We start from the raw sequence: 24,511 nt of genomic DNA, 5'->3' as shown, positions 1-24,511 counted from the left end.
TACGACAGTGCGGACCAGCTTCCAGCAGCACTACCATCTCCGCATGCACCATTTCAACTGTACATATAGCCTACTCAACTTATGACCAAATCGTGTTATGACCGTTCCACGGTCCCGACCGTGGTCGTAAGTTGAGCACTAGCTGTAGTCACCAGCGAACTGGTAAAAATCCTTAGGCTTTTGTCATCCAGAAGGCTGTTGTTCAACTCAGCTCCTTTTCTTCTGTGGTCCAGTAACCCTTTTCTGCCTCTCAAGAGTTTGTGCTGTCTGGTTTTCCACCCCAATTGCGGAAAATTCTCAGTCTCTCCATTTAGACATATACCAAGTTCATTCTAAGTTCAGCTGTCTCTGTCAATAATATTCATGTATGTTGGTTATGGTGGGAATACATATAATGCTAGAATTTAAGAAATGGGCTGGGCATGGTGGCTAACACCTATAATCCTAGCCCTATGGGAGGCTGAGATGAGAGAATCGCTTGAGCCCAGGAGTTCAAGACCAGCCTGGGCAACATAGTGAGACCCTGGCTATACAAAAAAAAAAAAAAGAAAGAAAGAAAAGAAAAGAAAAAATTAGCAGGGTGTGGTGGTGTGGAGCTATAATCTCAGCTACTCAGAAGGCTGAGGTGGGAAGATTGCTTGAGCCCAGAAAGTTGAGGCTGCATTGAGCCATGATCATGCCATTGCATTCCAGCATGGGCAACAAAGCAAGACGCCGTCTTAAAAAAAATTTAAAGAAATGTCTTCTTTTTCAACACCTGTTTTCACAGCTCAGGCTGCAACAAGGTGTCCTGTCCTCCCCTTTGCCTGGAAACACAGCTCTCCACTGTCCACCTGAACTGCAGGAGAGTATTAAAAGGGTTTTCACAATCACACACTCTTAAGGAAATGAAGAACTTCCAAGTTGAGTTCCAGGTACTTTCATTACCTGGAAGAGTTTCTTCTGTTGCTCAGAAGTTCTTGGACTCAATGAAACTTCCTGTTCAATACCATTAGCTGTTTCCTCTGAATCTGACATTCCTCTTGACTCCCCAGATTGCCATAATTCTCTTCCCTAGTTACTACCTGTAGTCTGAAATTCCTAGCACTAGATATTTTAGTTAGCCCTCTAAACAGGAAGTATATGGTCCTGGGGGTGGGTAACAGAGAGAAGCTCAACGTGTCTCCTTAGGAGACTCCCAGGAGACTTGTTGGGCCTTATGCCAATCCCACCTCCTTCCCTGACCTGCTCAACTGGACAGACTGCCTGAGTCCTAACTCAAGGCCACTAGCCATAGCTCAGTAATTATTTCTATTCCTTTCTACATTTTAAAGAAAATGTTTTGCTGGGCGTGGTGGCTCATGCCTATAATCTCAACCCTTTGGGAGGCCAACGTGGGCTTATCATTTGAGGTCGAGTTCGAGACCAGTCTGGTCAACATGATGAAACCCCGTCTCTAATAAAAATACAAAAATTAGCTGGGTGTGGTGGCTCACACCTGCAATCCCAGCTACTTGGGAGGCTGAGGCAGGAGAATCGCTTGAACCTGGGAGGTGGACGCTGCAGTGAGCCAAGATCGCACCATTGCAGTCCAGCCTGGGCAACAAGAGTGAAACTCCGTCTCAAAAAAAGGAAAATGTTTTAACAATCGTACCTTAATGTCAAGAGCACAATTTTGAAAACTGCATAAAGATGAGTTTTAGATGGCAGATTTGGGTTGAGCTAAGGGATTTTCAGCTTCTGCTCTGGCAAATTATCTGAAGGCTGCTGCTTTTAAAATTCACTCTTCATCATTGCTAGGACTTCATTAGGGCAAATGGCCACAGTTGGCCAAGTTTATTATTTATTGGCTAGAGATAAAATATTCAAATGATTATCCAGTACATGCCACTATTTGCTACCAACCTTGGTGTCTGCTAGTGGAGGAAAGGATGAATAAAATGGATGGATTGTACACTATGGAATCTTGTGCAGTGACAAAAACAACAAATGAAATGCATGCACAGCAATAATTTTAGTTCTTTAAATACAGTACCAAGAAAAATAGCAAGAAATAAAATTTATAGTGCATACACTAAAACAATAAAAAGACAAAGGCATATTTAAGAAAACATGGCCAGGCGCAGCGGCTCACGCCTGTAATCTCAGCACTTTGGGAGGCTGAGGCGGGCGGATCACCTGAGGTCAGGAGTTTGAGACCAGCCTGGCCAACATGGTGAAACCCCATCTCTACTAAAAATGTGAAAGTTGGGCCGGGCATGGTGGCTCAAGCCTGTAATCCCAGCACTTTGGGAGGCCGAGGTGGGTGGATCATGAGGTAGAGAGATCGCGACCATCCTGGTCAACATGGTGAAACCCCGTCTCTACTAAAAATACAAAAAAGTAGCTGGGCATGGTGGTACATGCCTGTAGTCCCAGCTACTCAGGAGGCTGAGGCAGGAGAATTGCCTGAACCCAGGAGGCGGAGGTTGCGGTGAGCCAAGATCGCACCATTGCACTCCAACCTGGGTAACAAGAGCGGAACTCCATCTCAAAAAAAAAAAAAATAAATAAGTGCGACATAATTTTTTATCTCTAGCTTAACTTTGGTGGTATTGACTTGAATAAATTACATGGAAGGACCTTTCAGCCAATCCTTTCACAGCATCTATCCAAATCAAATTAGATTCACACTGTCTGCCTCTCTCACCATGAGGTGAAGGCAAATAAGTCATATTTACAAAGCATCCCGAACAACAGAAAACAGCTTTTTTCATAATGTTTCAATGCTTTAATACATTTAAGGAAAAGTGAGAAGGTGAAACAAGGACAATTACAGGCTTCCCAAAATAGCTTTAAGTCAGTTGAATGGTTTCTTAGTTTTGCCTAACCCTGCTCTACACCAGCATTCAATGATGATGATGATGATGGTGAACAACAAGGAGGGTGGGGGAGATGAAGAAGAACGAGGAAGAGGCAACTACCTTTATAAATTCCAGGCCAGGCCCGATGGCTCACACCTGTAATGCTAGCACTTTGGGAGGCTGAGGCAGGTGGATCACCTGAGGTCAGGAGTTCGAGACCAGCCTGGCCAACATGGTGAAACCCTGTCTCTACTAGAAATACAAAAATTAGCCGGGCATGGTGGCACACACCTGTAGTTCCAGCTACTCAGGAGGCTGAGGCAGGAGAATCGCTCGAACCTGAGATGTGGACATTGCAGTTAGCCAACATTGCATCACTGCACTCCAGCCTGGGTGACAGAGGGAGACTCAGACTCAAATAAATAAATAAATTCCATATTTCAGGACCAGTACTATGCTAAGTACCTCCTCTACTTCACAGGTTTAAAAGAGTGGCCACCTAGTAGTCTGGGTATCATAGCAAGACCTCATCTCTACTAAAACTAAAAAAAAGTTAGCCAGGTGCAGCAGCACGTTCCTGGGTGTCTGAAGTTGGAGGGTCACTTGAGCCTGGAAAATCAAGCCTGCAGGGAGCCGTGATCACATCACTGCATACCAGCCTGGATGACAGAGTGAGACTCTGTCTCAAAAAAAAAAAAAAAAAAAAAAAAAAAATAGTGGTCAATGAAAAGCCCCTTTTACCAACATGCCTTTCTCTCATGGCTTCCATAGACCTAAAATTTTCATCTTTATACATCTGTTCCTACAGTCCCCTTTACATCTGTAAAAACCCCAGAAGTATTATACTGGTAATACCTTGGTATGAATGGGTTTATTGTAGTTTTTTTTTTAAAGTCACCCATCAGATGACCTTGGGAAAATGCTCAGCATTCCTTATGGTGTAAGGGGTGCTCTCTGGGAGGATAGAGACAGATGAAACAAAGCAATGTAGTTTTTCCTCCTAGTTCCTGCTTAATTAAACATTGACATTCACTAAGAATTCACTATTTAGAAGATACCTTGAAGGCACGTAGAGTTTTAAAGATTAATATAGATTGCAATCTTTGCTCTTAGAACTTAGCAGAGAGACAATCAGATACTTACAATATGATGCAACTGCTTTAATGGAGGCATGAGAATTATGTATGTAAAGCACCCAGCCCAGATGCTTAACACAAAGGAATTGCCTTCTCCCTGTTCTTCTGCAGTAGTCCAAGAAAGCTTCACAGAGAAGTGCTCTGTCTTGGAGGATAAGTAGGAATCTTTCAAGCAAAGAGCTGGAGATGACAATGGTGTGGTGGTGAATGTTCAACTGGCATTCCAGGAGGGGGACAAAGCCGTGATGTGTATCATTTACCAATTTCCATGGTGTTAATATTCCCACTGCAGATCTCAAGCTACCAACATGATGTGATTGAATACTGAGTTGGGACTAGGTGCATGAACTACTAAGAGCAGCTCCAGAACACCATAAGGAGACCAGATGAGAGAACAGCCCATCCAAAGGCATGGAGGACTGAAAACATCTGGTAATAAATTGGCTATTGTTTCACATAGTGTGAGAGGCACCAGAAGAGATGAAAATAGAGAAGCCTGCACAGTCTAAACCTGATATCCCTGAGGAGAAAAGCAGGTGTAGCCTGTGATGGGAGAAACAGGTTATAAAAGACGGATTTGGAAAACGGTTTGGAAATAGATCCAAATACAAAAGGCATTGAACTTTTGTAATTTTATGTTCTATGCAACTGATCACAATCCAAACAATCCATGTTTTAAAGAAGTAACTCTAGGCCAAGCATAGTGCCTCATGCCTGTAATCTCAGCACTTTGGGAGGCCAAGGTGGGAGGATCGCCTGAGCCCAGGAGTTTGAGACCAGACTGGGCAACATGGTGAAACCCCCATTGGTGGTGCCCACCTGTAGTCCCAACTACTGGGGAGAATGAGGTGGGTGGATCACCTGAGCCAGGGAGGTTGAGGCTGCACTGAGCCAAGATTTTGCCACTGCACTCAGCCTGGGTGACAGAGTGAGACTCTGTATCACAAAAGAAAAGAACTATACTCTAGTGGCAGTGTAGAGGATTAATTAGAGGGCAGAAAGACTGGGAGTAAAATGACTGGTTAATAAATTTTCAGGCTGGGTGTGGTGGTTCACGCCATAATCCCAGCACTTTGGGAGGCTGAGGGAGGTGGATCACTTGAGGCCAGGAGTTTTCGACCAGCCTGAGCACATGGCAAAACCCCATCTCTACAAAAAAAATTATAAAATTATCCAGGCATGGTGGTGCATGCCTCTGATGCCAGCTACTCAGGAGGCAGAGGCAGGAGAACCACTTGAACTTGGGAGGCGGAGGTTGCAGTGAGCTGAGATCACACCACTGTATTCTAGCCTAGGTGACTGAGAGACTCTCTCAGAAATGGGTAAATAGAGCCGGGTGCAGTGGTTCACACCTGTAATCACAGCACTTTCGGAGGCTGAGGCAGCTGGATCACAAGGTCAGGAGGTCAAGACCAGACTGGCCAATATGGTGAAAACCTGTCTCTACTAAAAATACAAAAAAATTAGCCGTGCATTGTAGCTAATTCTTTTATGAATCCCTGCTCCTCCACAACAGGGAATATTTCTCTGCTTCTGCTTCTTATTGCAAATTCTTCTTGCTTGTTCCTGAGTATAACACTCATCTCATTAAGCTCTCAGATATATTCTGTTTTTGCTTGATGTTCAATTATGTAAGTGCTCACCCCCTTTAACCACAGGAAGGTTTGTTTCTGCAGCTGCAGTGCCCTGCTGCTTGCTATGCCAAGCCAGATTTCCATGCCAAAGCATTGGAGCTGAGGGCAACATTTACCTTGGAGGTGCCAGTTTCTCAGGTCTCCTGCTTCTGTATTCCACACTGGCTGCATGGCCATGTGGTTGATGGGCCCTGGGTCTACATTAGCTGACTGGTCTAAAGGCTCCCTGACTTTGTTCTAGTTCTTTTGCTAATAGCAACCCACAAGATGGTCACATAACTGCAGCTGCTGTGGTTTTGCTACAGATTTCTGTGATCATTTTGTAGGTATAGGCATCTACCTCTGCGGGAGATCCTGCGATTTATACAGAAAGATGTACATGTGATAGTGCCTGCAGATCCCATACTGACTCATTTCGTCCTGTTTTCCTCTTCCTTCTGTTCCTGGCAGAACCAAGCACTTATTACTAAAGGTTGGGACTGTGTAGCCCAGGGCCTTTAACTCTTTTGCCACCAGTCTGTGGGATAGCAGCACCAAGAAAGCAGGGGAGAGCAGGGGAGGGGAGGGGAGGGGAGAGGAGAGAGAGCAGAGGAGAGCAGGGGAAGGGAAGGGAGGGGAGAGTAGGGGTAGGGAAGCGAGTGGAGAGAAAGGGAGGGGAGAGTAGGGGAAGGGAAGGGAGGGGAAGGGAGGGAAAAGCAGGGGAAGGGAAGGGAGGGGAGAGTAGGGGAAGGGAAGGGAAGGGAGGGGAGAGCAGGGGAAGGGAAGGGAGAGAAGGGGAGGGGAGGGGAGAGGGGAGGGGGAGAGCAGGGGAAAGGAGGGGAAGGGAGGGGAAGGGAAAGAAGAGAGGGGAAGGGAGGGGAAGAAGGGAGGGAAGGGAGGGGAGGGGAGGAGAAGAAGGGAGGGAAGGGGAGGGGAGGGGAGGGGAAGAAGGGAGGGAAGGGGAGGGGAGAGGAGGGGAGGGGAAGGGAGGGAAGGGGAGGGAAGGGGAGAGGAGAGGAGGGGAGGGGAGGGGAGGGGAGGGAAGGGAGGGAGGGGAAGTGTTCACTGCTACTCAGGCCTCCTGGATCTAAGCTGAAATCCTAGGAGTCAAGTTCCTCTTACTTCCTCCCACACATGCCGGCATTAGTGCTGATGCTCTGTCTCTAGCCAATCTCCAATGTAGTAGTTACAAGTGTGGCCCTGGGTCAGACCACCTGATTCAACCCTCGATTTGCGAGGTCGCCCTGGTAAGATTGCCAAATTTAGCAAAGACAAACAAATGCAAACTGGATACCTTTTTAAATCTGAATGGCAGATAGACAATGAATTTTAGTATGAGTACATCCCATACAGTATTTCTAAGACATTATTTATTAATTATTACATTTATCTGGATGTCTAGTATTTTATCTGGCAACCCAGACCTCAGGCAAGCTACTTTACCCTCTAGGCCCACACTTCCTTATCCAGAACTTGAAAATCATAGCACTGCTTACCTGATAGGGTTTTCTTGAGGATTAAGTGAGACAATGTAGAATGTTAGGGAAGTGCCTGCAGGCACACATTTAGTAAGTATTAAGTAGATCTTCAACACAATGTGGTGAATATTCAGTATGTGTAGCATAGTACACTATATGCATAGCCTTGGGAGGCATACAGACCAGGTTCAAACCCTTCCTCTGTCACTTAAGTGCATTGTGACCTTGGGCAAGTTATTTAACTTCTGTGCCTCAGTAATCATCATTTACAGAATGGGGATATTTGTAGTTTTTACCTTATGTTGTTGAGTGGAGTAAATAAAACAATACATGGAAATCAGACAATGCCTGGTAAATGTATCAAATAGTATTCTATGTATTAAATAGTGATAAGGACATTATATAAATTATTTGTCTCTTCCAAAACCCTCCTTCCCACCTCCATCCATCATCTTTTTTGCGAAGCTTCTCTGTCCTATTCCAGCTGGCACCAATTTTTCCTTCCTCCGAATTTCTGCAGTCCTTGCTGATTTTACCACCATGGGGCCCTTGATTATACTCTACCCTGCCCCTCGGACTGAGAATTACACCATTGGCCCCACTGGGCTCCAGCTTGCAGGCGGTTGTGGGACAGTCTCCCTAATCTTGAAAGCAACCATGGAAAACCTGCGGGAAAACACCACCATTATATCCACCCTGTAAGCTTTGAACAACTTCATCTCTCAGCTTGTGGAGGGAGGGTCTGGACTGGATAACACCTTGGCCCCAGGTTCTCTGCAGATGCAGTACCAGCAGAGCAAACAGCACGAGGTCCACTACAACCAGGAGCTCCTGATGTGCAGCCTGCAGCTTCAGGAGCGAGAGCCCCAGGCAGAGGTTAAAAGATGCAGGAGCAGCTGGAGCCAACAGGCAGTGTCAGCAGAGCCTGGGCATCACCAGCAAGAGGCTGTGTGAGAAAGACGACAGCCTGGCCCAGGCCGGCAAGACCATCAGTGCGTACTGAAGGGGAGGATCTCGGAATTGCAGTGGAGTGTGATGGACCAGGAGATGCAGGTGAAGTGCCTGGAGTCAGAGAAACAGTAGCTGCAGGAGCAGCTGGACCTGCAGCACAAAAAACGGCAGGAAGCTGATCAGAAAATCCAGGAACTCCAGGCCAACCAGGAAGTGAGAGCAGACCACAAGCAGCGGATTAAGGGTCTGGAGCAGAAGCTGTCCCTGCAAAAGCAAGATGCTGCAGTTGTAAAGTCTGAGCTGGTGTGACTCCCTAGGCTGGAACAGCTGCAGGAGGAGAGCGGGCGCCTGCATTTAGATGAGAGAGACCAATGGGCTGCTCCAGGAGGAGCTGGAAGGGCTACAGAGGAAGCTAGGGCACCAGAAGATGCAGGGGACACTGGTTGGCTTGGAGCTGGAGAATGAGAGTCTGCTGGCCAAGCTGCAAAGCTGGGAGAGACGGGACCAGACCATGGGCCTGAGTGTCAGGACTTCGGAAGACCTTTCCAGATGCGTGGTGGAGCTGCAACAGAGGGAGCTTGCCTTGAAGAACAAGAACAGCGTCATCACAAGCAAGACCTGGGGGCTGGAGAAGGCCAGGCAGCAGCTGCAGGAGGAGCTCCAGCAGGTCAGCGGTCAGCTGCTAGAGGAAAGGAAGAAGTGCGAGACCCATGAAGCATTGGCCTGGAGGCTCCAGAAACGGGCCCTGCTGCTCACCAAGGAAGGGGATGGCATTTGCGCCATCCTGGGCTCCTATGACAGCGAGCTGACCCCGAGCGAGTACTTGCCCTAGCTGACCCGGCGCATGCATGCGGGAGGCCGAGGACGTGGTGCAGAAGGTGCACAGCCACAGCGCTGAGATGGAGGCTCAGCTGTTGCAGGCCCTGGAGGAGCTGGGAGGCCAGAAACAAAGAACGGACATGCTGGAGATGGAGGTGCAGATGCTAAAGTCTCAGTCCAGCTCTCCAGAGCAAAGCTTCCTGTTTTCCAGGGAGGAGGTGGACACGCTCAGGTTGAAGGTCAAGGAGCTGGAGGGAGAGCGGAGTTGGCTAGAGGAGGAAAAGAGGATGTTGGAGGTGCAGCTGGGGCGGCGCACACTGCGGGGCCACTACGACCAGAGCAAGACCAAAGTGCTGCACATGAGCCTGAACCCTGCCAGTGTGGCCAGGCAGCGCCTGCGCGAGGACCACAACCAGCTGCAGGCGGAGTGCACGCGGCTGTGCGGGAGGAAGCCCCGTCCCAGCTCACCTTAAGGCCGCCGCCAGGAGTCTGCCGTCATCTGAGCCTGTGACAGAGCTGAGGAAGCAGGTGGAGAGTGTCGAACTGAAGAACCAGAGGCTCAAGGAGGTTTTCCAGACCAAGATCCAGGAGTTTCGCAAGGCCTGCTGCAGGCTCACCGGCTACCAGATCGACATTACTACGGAGAACCAGTACCTGACCTCGCTGTATGTCGAGCACCAGGGAAACTGCCTTATCTTCAAGGCCACTGGCCCCTTGGGCTCCAAGATGAAGCTGCTGGAGACAGAGTTATCAAGCACGGTGGGCGAGCTCATCGAGGTGCACCTGCGGCACCAGGACAGTATCCCCGCCTTCCTCAGCTGGCTTGCCCTCGAGCTCTTCAGCCGCCAGACCATGGCCTAGGCTGCAGCCTTGGGAGTGCAGTCGCTGTGCTCAGCCTGACCTGCAGGTCCCCTGCCCGGCAGCCATAGGCTGGGAGCACGTCCTGCCTCTCCAGGCCAGCGGCACAACTGATAGACATGCTGGGACCCACCCACGTCGGACATCCTGCTGGGTAGCCGCACCCTCCCACGCGCAAATCCCCTGCATCCCAGAGCCTGGCGAGTGTGGGTCCGCTGATGGCCCTGGCTTCTCACCTTGTGAAATAAACTCTTATCCTGCAGACAAAAAAAAAAAAAAAAAAAAAAAAATTAGAATCACCTTGGAAGCTTAAAAAACTACCAAGATGCTGATTGATTTGGCCTGTGTTGGGGAACAACATATCAGGAGTTTTAAAACCTTCCCAGGTGATTTTCATGAGCAGCTTCTCTGCAGTATGACTGCTTTAAATGTAAACTGGATGGCTTGCTGAACTTGCGGTTTTTGCAAAGTACAGAACGTTTCAGAATCGGCTGTAGGTTAAGACCTCAATATCTTTTTTTTTTTTTTTTTTTTTTTTTTTGCTTCTGGACTGTAGGTAAAACAACTCAAATGACTTGATGTTCTTCCAAATTACTGTGTAATTAACTATCACTGAACGAACTTCTTTTAAGATTTTGCAATGGTATATTCCAATATCCTGTTCAGCCACAAACTGAGAGCCAAATTTCCAGTGTGGGGTAAACCTTGGTTCATGGAAACTGATTACTGCAATCACCCGGTGGCCCAGGAAGGAAGGAACAGAGGTCACAAAACTAGTCTGTTAGACAGGATGGGAAGCTTGGAGCAGAGCTTTCCAAATTTTAATGTGGACACAAATCAGCTGGTGGTGGGCAGGGGTCTTGTTAAAACCCAGATGCTGAGTCAGTAGGTCTGGGGAAGGGCCTGAGAGGCTGCAGTTTTACAAGCTCCCCGGTGGAGCCAATTCTGCTGGTCCAGGGACCACATTGGGATAGCAGAGCCTTGGAGCAGGCGTCCCCAAACTTTTTACACAGGGGGCCAGTTCACTGTCCCTCAGACCATTGGAGGGCCACCACATACTGTGCTCCTCTCACTCACCACCAATGAAAGAGGTGCCCCTTCCTGAAGTGCAGCGGGGGGCGGGGGCGGGTAAATGGCCTCAGGGGGCCGCATGCGGCCCACAGGCCGTAGTTTAGGGACGCCTGCCTTGGAGAAATCTGGCTTACACAGCTTTTAAAAATTTGCAATGCCTAAGCCCCACCCAGATCAAGCGAATTAGAATCTCTGGGAGTAGGGCCTGAGCATCCGTGTCTTTTCAAAGTTCCCTGACCAATTCTTATGTGTAGGCAAGACTGAGAAAACCATCTAGCAGATGAGGAAACTGAGAGTCAGGTGAAAAAGTAAAAGAGCCAGCTGCAAGAGTGGTCCCCACGTTTTGAAACCAGCACCCAAGCTTCTGGCCACAAAAACCTTCTTCCTCAATTCTATAGAGACATAAAGCATGAACCCAGGAGGTGGAGACTACAGTGAGCAGAGATCATGCCACACTGTACTCCAGCCTGGGTGACAGAGCAAGACTCCATCTCAAAAAAAAAAAAAAAAAAAAGGCTGATACCTTATTGGATATGCACTCATCCAGGAGTGTTTCCAGCTGAGTGTCCTTAGCCCTTAAAAGCCACCCCACTCTCCATATACCATTAACTACTATGGTTTTGTGACCTCCTGGGACCTCCATTCTGTATGGGCTTTCAGCTGCAGGGTGAAATTTGGGGTAGAGTTATCAGCTTTCAGTCACTGTCAGATTACTCAAATCTCAAAGGTAGACACCCTACACTTAGGGGAAGAGATTTTTCTCCTATGCAAATTAGGGCTACAATAAGATTATTTCCTTGAGATGACTTTTCACCTTCTATTTCCAGGGACAAGGAAATAGGAAGTAAAACTTTTTTCCATAGAACCCATTAGTATCATTTTAACATATTTAAGGTCTATGCATATTTGTATTCAATAGAAGAGTAAATATCAATATTATATATTATGCAATATATTGTAAAATATATCAATATAAATCTTATGTTTATTATTGGGATCTGCCTAATCTTATATAAGATTTTATATACACAGCTTTAAAAAATTTGCAATTCCTAAGCCCCACCCAGATCAACTGAATGAGAATCTCTGGGAATAGGGCCTGAGCATCGGTGTTTTTTTAAAGTTCCCTGACTGATTCTTATGTACAGTCACATAATCTTATATAAGATTACGCAGAGCCCAATAATAAATATTGGAGAGCTTTAAAAAATTCTAGTGTTGGCTGGGTGCAGTGGCTCAGGCTGTAATCCCGGCACTTTGGGAGGCCCAGGAAGGCGGATCACAAGGTTAAGAGATCGAGACCATCCTGGCCAAAATGGTGAAACCCTGTCTCTACTAAAAGTACAAAAATTAGCTGGGTGTGGTGGCACATGCCTATAGTCCCAGCTACTTGGGAGGCTGAGGCAGAAGAATCCCTTGAACCCGGGAGATGGAGGCTGCAGTGAGCCAAGATCGTGCCACTGCACTCTAGCCTGGTGACAGAGACTTTGTCTCAAAAAAAAAAAAAATCCAGTCAGGCACAGTTGCCCAGCACTTTGGGAGGCCAAGGCAGGCACATCATGAGATCAAGAGATTGAGACCATCCTGGCCAACATGGTGAAACCCCGTCTCTACTAAAAATTCAAAAAAATTGGCTGGGCGTGGTGGCACACACCTGTAGCCCCAGCTACTCAGGAGGTTGAGGCAGGAAAATCGATTGAGGCTGGGAGGCAGAAGTTACACTGAGCCGAGATCACACCACTGCACTCTGGACTGGTGACAGAGTGAGACTCCAGGTCAAAAAAAATCCTAGTGTTTAGACCAAGTAATCAGAATCTCTGAGACCAGGCATCAGGGTAACATCAGTATTTTTTTAAACTTTTTCTTTTTTAAAAAAATTTTGCTTTAAGTTCCTTTTCTTAAGTTTAAGATTTTATATAAGATTAGGCAGATCTCAATAATAAATAGGTTTAGAGTGATAAACACTTGGCAACCTGCAGGTAATTGGTAGATGAAAGTATTTAAAAGTAAAACATATTTTTAATATTTCATCCTAACTGAAATAGGTGAAGACATTATTAATCTTATAGCAAAAACTGGACCAGTAGCCAGGTGCAGTGGCTCACACCTGTAATATCAGCACTTTGGGAGGCTGAGGTGGGCAGATCGCTTGAGGTAAGGAGGTCAAGACGAGCCTGGACAACACAGCAAAACCCTGTCTCCACTAAAAATACAAAAATTAACCAGGTGTGGTCGTGTGCGCCTGTAATCCCCAGCTACTCAGGAGGCTGAGGCAGGAGAATCACTTGAACATGGGAGGCAGAGGTTGCAGGCAGAGGTTATAGTGAGCCTAGATCACACTACTGCACTCCAGCCTGGGTGACAGAGTGAAACTCCATCTCAAAATATAAAATAAAAAGGTGGAGAAGTTAGGGATAAAATGTCAGCATGGGATCTGGTTGTGTCTCCCTTTTCAGTTTTACCCAAAAGGGGTTTCAAAAGATGGGCTGACAGATTCCAGAGCATTCCTCACCTACCTGGAGGGACAGTCCATCCCTTCAAGTTAGTTCCTGGAGTGCAATGCGAGCCCATCAGGAGAGCATTTCCCCAGTCTCTGGACTCAGACTAATTGTTAATCCACACACAATTTCAAGGCCGTTAACCAAGAGAGGATTTCTTTATACACTCTCCTCAAAAACTGTCTCCAAGAAATGGAAATGTGAAAGGAGAAAGCTGTAACTATTCTTTCATTGCTTCAGTGAATATAGAAAGTCTTAACGGATTGATGTTAAGGCAGGTATTCAAAATCATTTGTTTTCTCGGAGAGTGATTTCCAGTCCACTGAGGTTGCTTAAGAAGTCCAGATAAGAGCCACATGGGTTCTGTGACATCTTTATCTATTTGTAAGAGAAATCAAAGACACATGAACAAGATTTTCCCCGTCTGTTTCTGGGACAGGCTAGGATAGATCCTTCTCATCCAAAGTGTGGTCCATAGACCAGACACCTGGCACCACGAGGGAGCTTATTAAAAATGCAGAATTAGCCAGGCATGGTGGTTCACACCTGTAATCTCAGCATTTTGGGAAACTGAGGTGGGCAGATGACTTGAGGTCAGGAGTTCTATATGAGCTTGTGATTTTTGAATGATTTAAACCAGATGTGTATTGCTTAACATTTCCTGTTGTAAGATTTAGACTTGCCATGTGCTGTCACTGTCCCCAGCATGCTCCATCCATCATCTGCCCAGCTGGGAGGGGCACAACATCCCCTCGCCCCATTCCCCATCCTGTAGGGGGCCTTAGCACCTTTTAAATTTCCTTTTAACCCTTTTCTGATTACTTCAAGAAGGAAGTCTCTGTTACATACTATTTTGTCTTTTAAGGTTTCTCACTTGCTACTCTTTTTTTTTTTCTGATGAGAGAAATTTTAATTAAAACAATGTAAACAAATAGCAATAACCATAACAATAAGCTGGTTGCCAAATATTAGCACATTGAAAAACCCAGCTATCAAAACAAGGAATCTGAAGCTAAGCTTTTACAATTAAGTCATTATTCATCAACAAAAGCAGAAACATACAGCAACTGTTTATTAAATATTGCCTCAGATTAATCATGAATTTAATGAGTTATTTTTTTTTCCTTAACAAAATACAGCCTTAGGCTCAAGGCCTATAGTTGGCAATGTTATCTAGTTGAAGTTTAATGGCATTCTTTTGTCTTTATTGTACTACTAATCTTTATCGTTAGCAGTAAATGTGTTATCCACTTAAAGTGGTGACAGTTTCCTTTCCAAGACAAATGCATTTTACATTAATAAAATGCAAGTGACATGAAATGATGTAATAAAGACACAGGTGTATTTAGATTTCTAAAAGTCAATTTATTTAAATAAAAACATTAGGTAAACATTTACTATGTGCAGAAGATACACACATATTTCAAATTGTGATGCAATATGAGAATAACTGAAATAAAGAGAAATCATCCTGGGAAGAAGGAACAGCCAGATATTGTAGCCCAAGGATGAACAGGTGATAGAAGCCCAGGCACAGACAGCTTTTTAAGAGAGGTGGAAGGAAGATAAAGATGAAGAAGGAGGGATGGAGATGGCTAGGCAGGTTGAAAGGTCAGTACTGACTGTCATCCCTCCAATCCAATTAAAAGGCTGCAAAATTTAACTCTTTAATTCCCTACAAAAAGTATTAAGATTCGGCCAGGCATGGTGGCTCATGCCTGTAATTCCAGCACTTTGGGAGGCCAAGGCCGAAGGATCACTTGAGGTCAGGACTTCGAGACTAGCCTGAGCAACATAGTGAAACCCCATCTCTACTAAAAATACAAAAATTAGCCAGGTGTCGAGGTGTGTGCCTGTAATCCCAGCTACTCGGGAGGCTGAGGTGGGAGGATCACATGAGCCTAGGAGGTGGAAGCTGCAGTGAACTGAGATCATGCCACTGCAGTCAAACCTGGGGGACAGAGTGAGATTCTGTCTCAAAATAAATAAATAAATAACTTGTAATTTTGTTTTGTTTTGTTTTTTGAGATAGAATCTCACTCTGTGGCCAGGCTAGAGTGCAATGGTGTGATCTCTGCTTACTGCAATCTCTGCCTCCCAGGATCAAGCAATTCTCCTGCCTCAGCCTTCTGAGTAGCTGGAATTACAGGCACCGACCACCATGCCTGGCTAATTTTTGTATTATTAGTAGAGATGGGATTTCACCACATTGACCAGGTTGGTCTCAAACTCCTGACCTCAGATGATCTGCCCACCTCAGCCTCCCAAATGCTGGGATTACAGGCGAGAGCCACTGTGCCCAGCCATAACTTGTAATTTTTATAATTAATTGTTAAGTACATATTAAGAGATTCATAACATCTCTTAAACATATAAGGAACTCAAACAACTCAAATGCATGAAAACAACTTGATTAAAAAATGGACAAAGGACCTGAATAGACATTTCTCAAGAGAAGACATACAAATGGACAACAGATACATGAAAAAAATGCTCAACATCACTAATCATCAGGGAAGTGTAATTAAAACCAAAATCAGACCAGGCACAGTGGCTCACACCTGTAATCCCAACACTTTGGGAGGCTGAGGCAGATGGATCGCTTGAGGACAGGAGTTTGAGACCAGCCTGGCCAAAATGTTGAAATCCCATCTCTACTAAAAATCCAACCATTAGCCAGGCATGATGGTGCACACCTGTAGTCCCAGCTACTCAGGAGGCTGAGGCAGAAGAATCACTTGAACCTGGGAAGCAGAAGTTGCAGTGAGCCGAGATCGTGCCATTGTACCCCAGCCTGGATGTCGCAGCGAGACTTGGTCTCAACGAAACAAAACAAAATGAGGCTGGGCACAGTATCTCATGAAAAGTGTAATCCCAGCACTTTGGAAGCCAAGGAGGGTGGATCACTTGAGGTCAAGAATTCAAGATCAGCCTTGCCAACGTGGTGAAACCCTGTCTCTACTAAAAATACAAAAATTAGCCAGGCATGGTGGTACATGTCTGTAGTCCCAGCTACTCGGGATGCTGAGGTGGGAGGATCACTTGCCTGGGAGGTGGTGGTTGCAGTGAGCCAAGATAGCTCCACTGCACTCTAGCCTGGGTGACAGAGTAAGATCCTGTCTGAGAAAAAAAATGCATATATATTATTCATTCAAGTTTTAGTTTATTCAGATTTCCTTAGTTTTTACCTAATTTCTTTTTTCTGTTCCAGGATCCCATCCAGGTTGGCTCACACAAGCTAAGGGTATAGCTTTTGATTTATCTATAGAAGGCAGAAGGAATTGACAGATTCTTCAAGAACATTATATATGTAGAGAAGAACAGAAGGCTAGAGTGGAAGCATGTGATGCTTGATGAAGAGCAGAGATGCCTTCTACAACAACTCAAAAGCCAGAGTGTGGTGGGATAAAGGGTGAATAGGTTTTCTTGTCTGGAGGCCAAATACAAGCCTGTTTTTGTTTTCTTTTGCTTTGTGTTTTTAGACAGGGTCTTCCTCTGTGGTTCAGGCTGGAAGGTAATAACTCAATCATGGCTTACTGTAGCCTCAACCTCCCAGGCTCAAGCAATCCCCCCTCAGCCTCCTGAGTAACTGGGACCACAGGCGTGTGCAACCTGGCTAATTTTTAAATTTTTATTTATTTAGTTTTTAAGAGGCAGAGTCTCTCTATGTTGCCCAAGCTGGTCTTGAACTCCTGGGCTCAAGCAATCCTCCTGCTTTGGCTTCCCAAAGTTTTGGGATTTAGAGCCCAGAACCACTGCACCAGGCCCAAGCCTGTTTTTAAAAATATATATACATTTTAATTTCTTTAGAAAAATAAAGATGAGGTCTCACTACCTTGCCCAGGTTGGTCTCAAACTCCTGGGCTCAAGTGATCCACCCAGCACTTTGGCCTCCCAAAGTACTGGGATTATAGGCGTGAGCCACTGCTCCCAGGCCAAGGCTGGTTTTAATGACTGATTCAAGTTTGAGGGGATAGAAAGGTGGCCAACTCATAGAAACCCTAGAAGGGCATGATTAGCAGAGTTCATTGGCATTGAGAAGAAACTGGAAGCTTAAGCAGGAGCAGCCTGTGGTGTTCAGGTACTACTGTGCTTCCAGTATAGTCATTACAAGGTTCCTATCAGAGTTTTCTACTGGAATTTAAATGGGGAAGGGGAAGGGAAAGGGTCAAGGACTGTGTATTTAATTCACTTCTTGCTGTGCCAAAGCGTGCTGGTCACATGAGCACGTGCCACTGTTTGATATCCTGATACAGCTGGGCTGATAATTTATTAAGAGTAGCAGAGAAAGACATGTAGCATGTTTCTAGAAAAAAAATGTTCTTAAGTCTCCTTTAATATATTTACTATTGAAACTAGACAGGTGTCTATGCTTGTCTTTTAAATAATGAAGTTTGTTTGAGTTTGTAAAAATAACTGCAATACTCTTTTGAGGACTTAGATGCCTAAATGTTTTGTCTTAAAACTCAAGTATTGTTAATCCTTATCCTAAACTCTTAATCTGTTCATTTTTGAAAACCCAAATCCTCAATGGCTTAGAAGGCCTTCCTCAATTTACTCCCTCCTCTCACCCTCCATTTCCATTACCTCTCTAACTTGACCACCTACAACTCTCACCTTTACTCTTTTTTTCTCTTCCTTTCTTTTTTTTTTTTTTTTTGAGACAGTGTCTTGTTCTGTTGCTCAAGCTGAAGTGCAGTGGCTTCATCATAGCTCACTGCAGTCTCATAATCTTGGGCTCAAGTGATCCTCCTGCCTCAGTTTCCTGAGTAGCTAGGACTACAGGTGCTCACCACCATGCCCAGCTAATTTTACCTTTAGCATCTTCTATCCAGCCCAGTGCCCCCTTGCTGTTCTGTAAGGATGCCTGGCACACCCTCAACTCAGGGCCTTTGTGCTTGCTGTTCTTCTACTCAGAGGGTCTTCCTCCCAGCTCCCACTGTGGCCATTTCACTTTTGAGGGGGTGCTGGTCAAATACCATCTTTTCAAAAAGACTTTCTCTGACTGTACTATTTAAATGGTGACCCAGCCGGGCACGGTGGCTCATGCCTGCAATCCCAGCATTTTGGGAGGCCAAGGCAGGTGAATCACCTGAGGTCAGGAGTTCGAGACCAGCCTGGCCAACATGGTGAAACTCTATCTCTACTAAAAATACAAAAATTAGCAGTCATAGTGGCACGCACCTGTAATCCCAGATACCCAGGAGGCTGAGGAAGGAGAATCAATTAAACCTGGGAGCCCGAAGCTGCAGTGAGCCAAGATCACGTCTCTGTACTCCAGCCTGAATGACAGAGTAAGACTCCATCTCAAAGAAAAGAACCAGGATTTAGGAACAGAGAAGCCCATGCATCATCTAATTTATCCCTAACAGCCCTTTAACCAATGTGGAAACTAAGGCAGGGGAAATGAGCAACTTGTTTCAGATTACCACTGACACACGGTATTAGAGAATTGAAACCCTGATCAGAATACTGATCTTGTTGACTCTGGGCTGTCACAGCTGGCCACCAGAGTCTTATTTGCATGAGGGGCCCCCTCTCCCCAGGGAGAAAGAGGTAGGAAGGGCTCATAATAGATGCTGAGGCTTAAAGAAAAGGAGGAAATAAAAGAGGAGACTGATCAGGGGTCTCACCTTGGAAGTTATTTTTAACTCTTGTCAAAGGTTGCTGAGAAACTCATCTACCAAAATTTTCTTCCATTTGGGACAGAAAAATGATGCCTCTTTGCAGCTGTGGGAGTAGTGGTGGGTAGGAGGTGGGTGGGATTGCAGGCTCACGTGGCCAGACTCCGGTGGACCCTTTCCCCCTAACCCCTTCAGCTTCAGCACTACCAGGTCTCTCCCCACACTCCCACGCAGCCCTCACTCCAGCAGGACCATTACCTGCTGTTTCCTGAGCACAGTAAGCTCTTTGAGGCCTTTGTCCAAGGCACTGGCTGTTCCCTCTACTGCAGGACAGGGAGCAGGGTTTCTTCCAAACCTTTACCTGCTGGCAACACCTCCTTCGCCTTTAGGACTTAGCTCTAAAATTAGCTTCGTTGTGAAGTCTTCCTCCCTCCCAGGCAGTATTAGTCACCTTTCTGTGTTTCCAAAATGTTCTGTTGAGACATGTATTATGGACTTCACTATCCCTGTTTTTCAGGAAGGGAAAATCTGAGTCTAGCAGCAACTGAACTTGGAGAAAAAGTTGTAGGACTGGCAGTGAGCCCTAGAAAATTCTGTATCATAGAAGCCAGATGGGGCAAGAGAGTTCCTGATGAACTCTCAGGAACCCCTGCAGACCCAACCTGGTGAGGACAGGGGATCCAGGAAAGATGGCAGTGAAGGCAGAAGAAGGGAAGGCCCATTTGAGAGGCTATGTGGGTCATTTAACTCTACTTCTGAAACTTTTTCCTACTGAGATTCACAAATTAAAATTCTTTTTGTTTTCTTTTTCAGATGGAGTTTCATTCTTGTTGCCCAGGCTGCAGTGCAATGGTGTAATCTCAGCTCAGTGCGGCCTCCACATCCCAGGTTCAAAAACTTCTCCTGCCTCAGCCTCCTGAGTAACTGGGACTACAGGCACATGCCACCATGCCCAGCTAGGTTTTTGTGTTTTAGTAGAGACAGGGTTTCGCCATGTTGCCCAGGGTGGTCTCAAACTCCTGAACTCAGGCAATCCACCCACCTCAGTCTTCCAAAGTGCTAGGATTATAGGTATAAGCCACCGCGCCCAGTCTAAAATTATTCTTTGATGAGTCTTTTCTCTGGAACGACTAAGAGGGACCGTGGCCATGAATAACTGACTCCATTTTGTCTGCTTTACTTATGAAAATCCTCAGTGTGGCTCCACCAAAGTGTCCTGAATTAGTCTTGTGTGTCTGCACATGTGAACCAAGCTAAAGAGAACAATTCCCTGCTTATATCTTCACTGGGTTCCTATTAAAGTTTGCATCAATAGCAACTCCCACTTTTGTAGCACTTTACAATTCACAAACTACCATATTGTTTCAGTTTAATTTTCACACTGCAGAGACCAGGGGAAAAATTCCCCTCTGCCCTTTAAAGGTTCACTGAAAGTCACTGACCAGAGGCAAATTAATAGGAGAAATGGCACACAAATGTATTTGATTACAGTTGTATGTGACATGGGAGGCTTCAGGATGAAGACCCAAAACTACAGGGGATCATTTTTATGATCAGTTTCAAAGTATGTATACAGTGTAGAAACATGATTGGACAAAAAGGGATGATCTAATGCTCATTGACTGGGAAACTGAGCCAGGCCTGTCTAGATTCTTCTTGGCCTCTCTGTGCAGCATTCTTTCCTTCTGGTATGGGGCAGGGCCCTCTCTGGAATGAGGATCTAATGACCTACCATTAAATAAGACAGGTCAGATAACTGCTTTAAGGCCAGTTTTTACACAAGAAAGGCTGGTGTGGGTAGGGAGGTAGGGTTAGAGTAATATTTTTAGGTTTTATGGCAGGCTTTGGGAGAAAGGGGTTCTGGTTTCTATGATCTGTCTTGGAGAGGAGAGCTTCTAGTTTCTTTGTTGTTGTTGTTGTTGAGACAAGTCTCACTCTGTTGCCCAGACTGGAGTGTAGTGGCACAATCTCAGCTCACTGCAACCTCTGCCTCTCTGGTTCAAGCGATTCTTGTGCCTCAGCCTCCTGAGTAGCTGTGATTATAGGCATGTGCCACCATGCCCAGCTAATTTTTGTATTTTTAATAGAGACGGGGTTTCACCATGTTGGCCAAGCTGGTCTCAAGCTCCCGACCTCAAGTAATTCGTCAGCCTTGGTCTCCCAAAGTGCATGCATGAGCCACCATGCCTGGCCAGAGATTCTAATTTCTATGGCTAGCCTCGTGGTTGAATAAGGCACCAGGGACAGAACAGGATAAGATCAGAGAAAAACTTTTGCTTCTGAGGCCTTCATTTTGGGGTAACCTTTTCTGAGGTCTAACAACACAACATCAGAATAATGCTACTGTATACCCACATGACAGATGAGGATACTGAGGCTCAGAGAAGTAAGGTGTCTAGCCTGGCAGCCTCCCTGACAGGAAGTAGCAGAGCCAAGACTTCACCTACGCTTCACCAATTTTAAGTCCAGTACTTACCTAAGAACTTCCAACAGATGCTCCCCTGAGGCAAAGACTGGTTTCCAGGATTCACTCTTCTACAAGCCTGAGAAAATTCTAATTGCTTGACCTTCAGAACTCAGGAAGACCTTATTAACTGTGGTTTGTGTCCTGGCCAAAGAAAGCATTATTACAGGGGCAGTTTGGAGCAAGCCCTAACCAAACCAGGAAGAGCTCCATCACAGGTTAATAAATAACCCTGCTTCCATGAAGTTGAGATGATTCCAAAGAAAATAAACATACAGCAAATTGCTCCTTGTAATAGGAAAGTTCCAGTGTATGGGCATAGGAAGAAGTGTTTCCTAAGGAAGGAAGAAAATGGTGTTGGGAGATAGGAATAGAAGGTATTATGAAAAATAACTAATAAGAAACATGGAAGGCTCAACAATCAGGATGAAATCATTTGCAAAAAGAAAAAGTCAAATGTGGTCCAAGGGAAAGGCCATTCAATTCAGAAATAAATGTTTAACAATACAAAGGTAAAAATAAAGAAATTTGTGATTCTGATATGAATTAATGTGCATTGAATCCCATGGGGTGATCATGCTATGGGAGACACCAATGAAAAGAGAGGGAAGTGGTCATTACAGCCACGTTTATTAATTCTTGCTATGTGCCCTGTGCTTTCCTGTGACTTTAAAGATATAATCCCATTAAATGTGCACAATGACACTCTTAGCATTTTGCAAATTGTACAAATGGGAAGCTAGGGCACAGACAGTTTAAGTACCTTTGGCAAGGTCACTTAGCTATTTGGTGATGAAGGTAGAATTTGAACCCAAGGCTCTCGAGCTGAAAATGTTTAACCCTATCTTTTATCACTTCATAGAGAGTTGCCTGCTTCAATGACTTAAAGTTTACATGTTTAGTATTCAGACTGCTGCTTAAATCCAATGAATTCTACAGTGATCCTAGCAAATGTATGTGGAGTTGGGGCAAGGGTGTACAGGAGGATTCTCTGGATGAGAAGTGACAGAAACACAACTTAACCTTTAGCTTAAGCTTAAGCTAAAAGGGAACTTTTGTTTTATTTTTTGAGATCGGAGTCTCACTATATTGCCCCAGCTGGTCTCAAACTCCTAAGTTCAAGAGATCCTCTCACTTTGGCCTCCCATGTAGCTGGGATTACAGGCATGAACCACTGCACCCACCTCAAAAGGAAGATTTTTGGTAGCAGGCTGAGGTGGCTTCCAGAATGAAGGGTGAATTTAACAGCTAAGCCTTGGGAGGTCAGGAAACAGAGAGTCTCTGAGGTTTCAGCTCCTGGAATCAGGAATTTGAAAGCTCTCAGGACTCTCCACTTCTCACCCTGTTCCTCTCCTTGGGTGGACTTCTTCTTCTATTGCAGGAGGGTTCTTTCCTGTTTCCTCTTTTTCCCAAGTAAAATCTTTCCGAGGGAAGAACCATGCTTGGTCCATCTTGGGTCATGTGCCCAACCATGGGCCAATCACTGTGGTTCTGGGGACAAGGTTCTATGATGTCACCCTCCCCACACACTAGGGTCACATGCAGTTTTAATGGAGCCTTTCCCAGAGGAAGCTGCTGTTCTGAATAGTCAAAACTATAAGTGTCCATGAGAAATTGGACTACCAGCAAGAAAATTAAAAGCATCAGAAGAGATGCAAAAAGAGGCAAGATCAAACAGTTTGGTAGCAGGAATAAAATGCTCGGTAGACTCTGGAAACTCTATATCATGAAAACAGGATGTGAGCATGAGGAAAGGAGATTTATTTAACAACATAGGGGGTATAAAAAGCAATTTAGGAGATGAATTAGGATGCCAGCTCTGAAACCTCTAAATAGTTCTATTATGAAGGGAGATGTGTTCTTGGAAAGCTTACTAATACAGGGTTCATGCTCCTAGTTTGTGCCTACTAAATATTAATTCATTTTGATAGCAGGTTTTATTAAGAATTATTGCTTACACCACTTACATATTTATAACATTTTTAGCAGAGTAATTTTCATATGTAAAGCTCTGCATAAATGCAAATGATAATAACAACAGTGTTGTTGGGCTTATATTTACTCTTTCATACATGCATCTATTCATTCATCTCTTGTCTACTAACTGAGTGGATACTCTATTCCAGGCACTCTGTTGGACATTCCTGGCTTCTGCCCTCAAGATGTGTCTTATTTGCTCAGGATGCTGTAACGAAATACCATGGATTTGGTATTTTAAACAATAGACATTTCTCTTTTTTTTTTTTGAAACGGAGTTTCGCTCTTGTTACCCAGGCTGGAGTGCAATGGCGCGATCTTGGCTCACCACAACCTCCGCCTCCTAGGTTCAAGCAATTCTCCTGCCTCAGCCTCCTGAGTAGCTGGGATTACAGGCACGTGCCACCATGCCCAGCTAATTTTTTTGTATCTTTAGTAGAGATGGGGTTTCACCATGTTGACCAGGATGGTCTTGATCTCTTGACCTCGTGATCCACCCGCCTCAGCCTCCCAAAGTGCTGGGATTACAGGCTTGAGCCACCGCGCCCGGCAGACATTTATTTCTCACAGGCCTGGAGTCTGGGAAGTCTAAGATGCAGGTGCTAGCAAATTCAGTGTCTGATCCTATTATGGGATACCATGCTTGATATGGTTTGGCCCTGTGTCCCCACCCCAATCTCATCTTGAATTGTAATCCCCACATGTCAAGGGAAAGATCTGTAATTTTCGGCCGGGCGCGGTGGCTCAAGCCTGTAATCCCAGCACTTTGGGAGGCCGAGGCGGGTGGATCACGAGGTCGAGAGATCGAGACCATCCTGGTCAACATGGTGAAACCCCGTCTCTACTAAAAATACAAAAAATTAGCTGGGCATGGTGGCGCGTGCCTGTAGTCCCAGCTACTCAGGAGGCTGAGGCAGGAGAATTACTTGAACCCAGGAGGCGGAGGTTGCGGTGAGCTGAGATCGTGCCATTGCACTCCAGCCTGGGTAACAAGAGCGACACTCTGTCTCAAAAAAAAAAAAAAAAAAAAAAAAAGATCTGTAATTTTCATGTGTCGAAGGAGGGAGGCGATTGAATAATGGTGGTGTTTCCCCCATGCTGTTCTCGTGACAATGAGTGAGTTCTCATGAGATCTGATGGTTATATAAGGGGCTCCTCCCACTTCACACACAGGCTCTCTCTCCTTCTGCCTTGTGAAGA

The 24,511-nt window shown here is 45.4% G+C and overlaps 1 pseudogene; it reads left to right on the top strand.

The window, feature by feature from the left end:
• Positions 1-7,706: 7,706 nt before the first annotated feature.
• LOC101029212 (mitotic spindle assembly checkpoint protein MAD1 pseudogene) lies at positions 7,707-9,680 on the top strand (annotated as a pseudogene).
• Positions 9,681-24,511: the final 14,831 nt, after the last annotated feature.

Source organism: Saimiri boliviensis, chromosome 15 (genome assembly GCF_048565385.1).
Source record: "Saimiri boliviensis isolate mSaiBol1 chromosome 15, mSaiBol1.pri, whole genome shotgun sequence".
In the NCBI taxonomy this organism is placed as follows: Eukaryota; Metazoa; Chordata; class Mammalia; order Primates; family Cebidae; genus Saimiri; species Saimiri boliviensis.
Note: the sequence above shows the minus strand (reverse complement) of the source record. Positions and strands in the feature narration are given on the sequence as shown.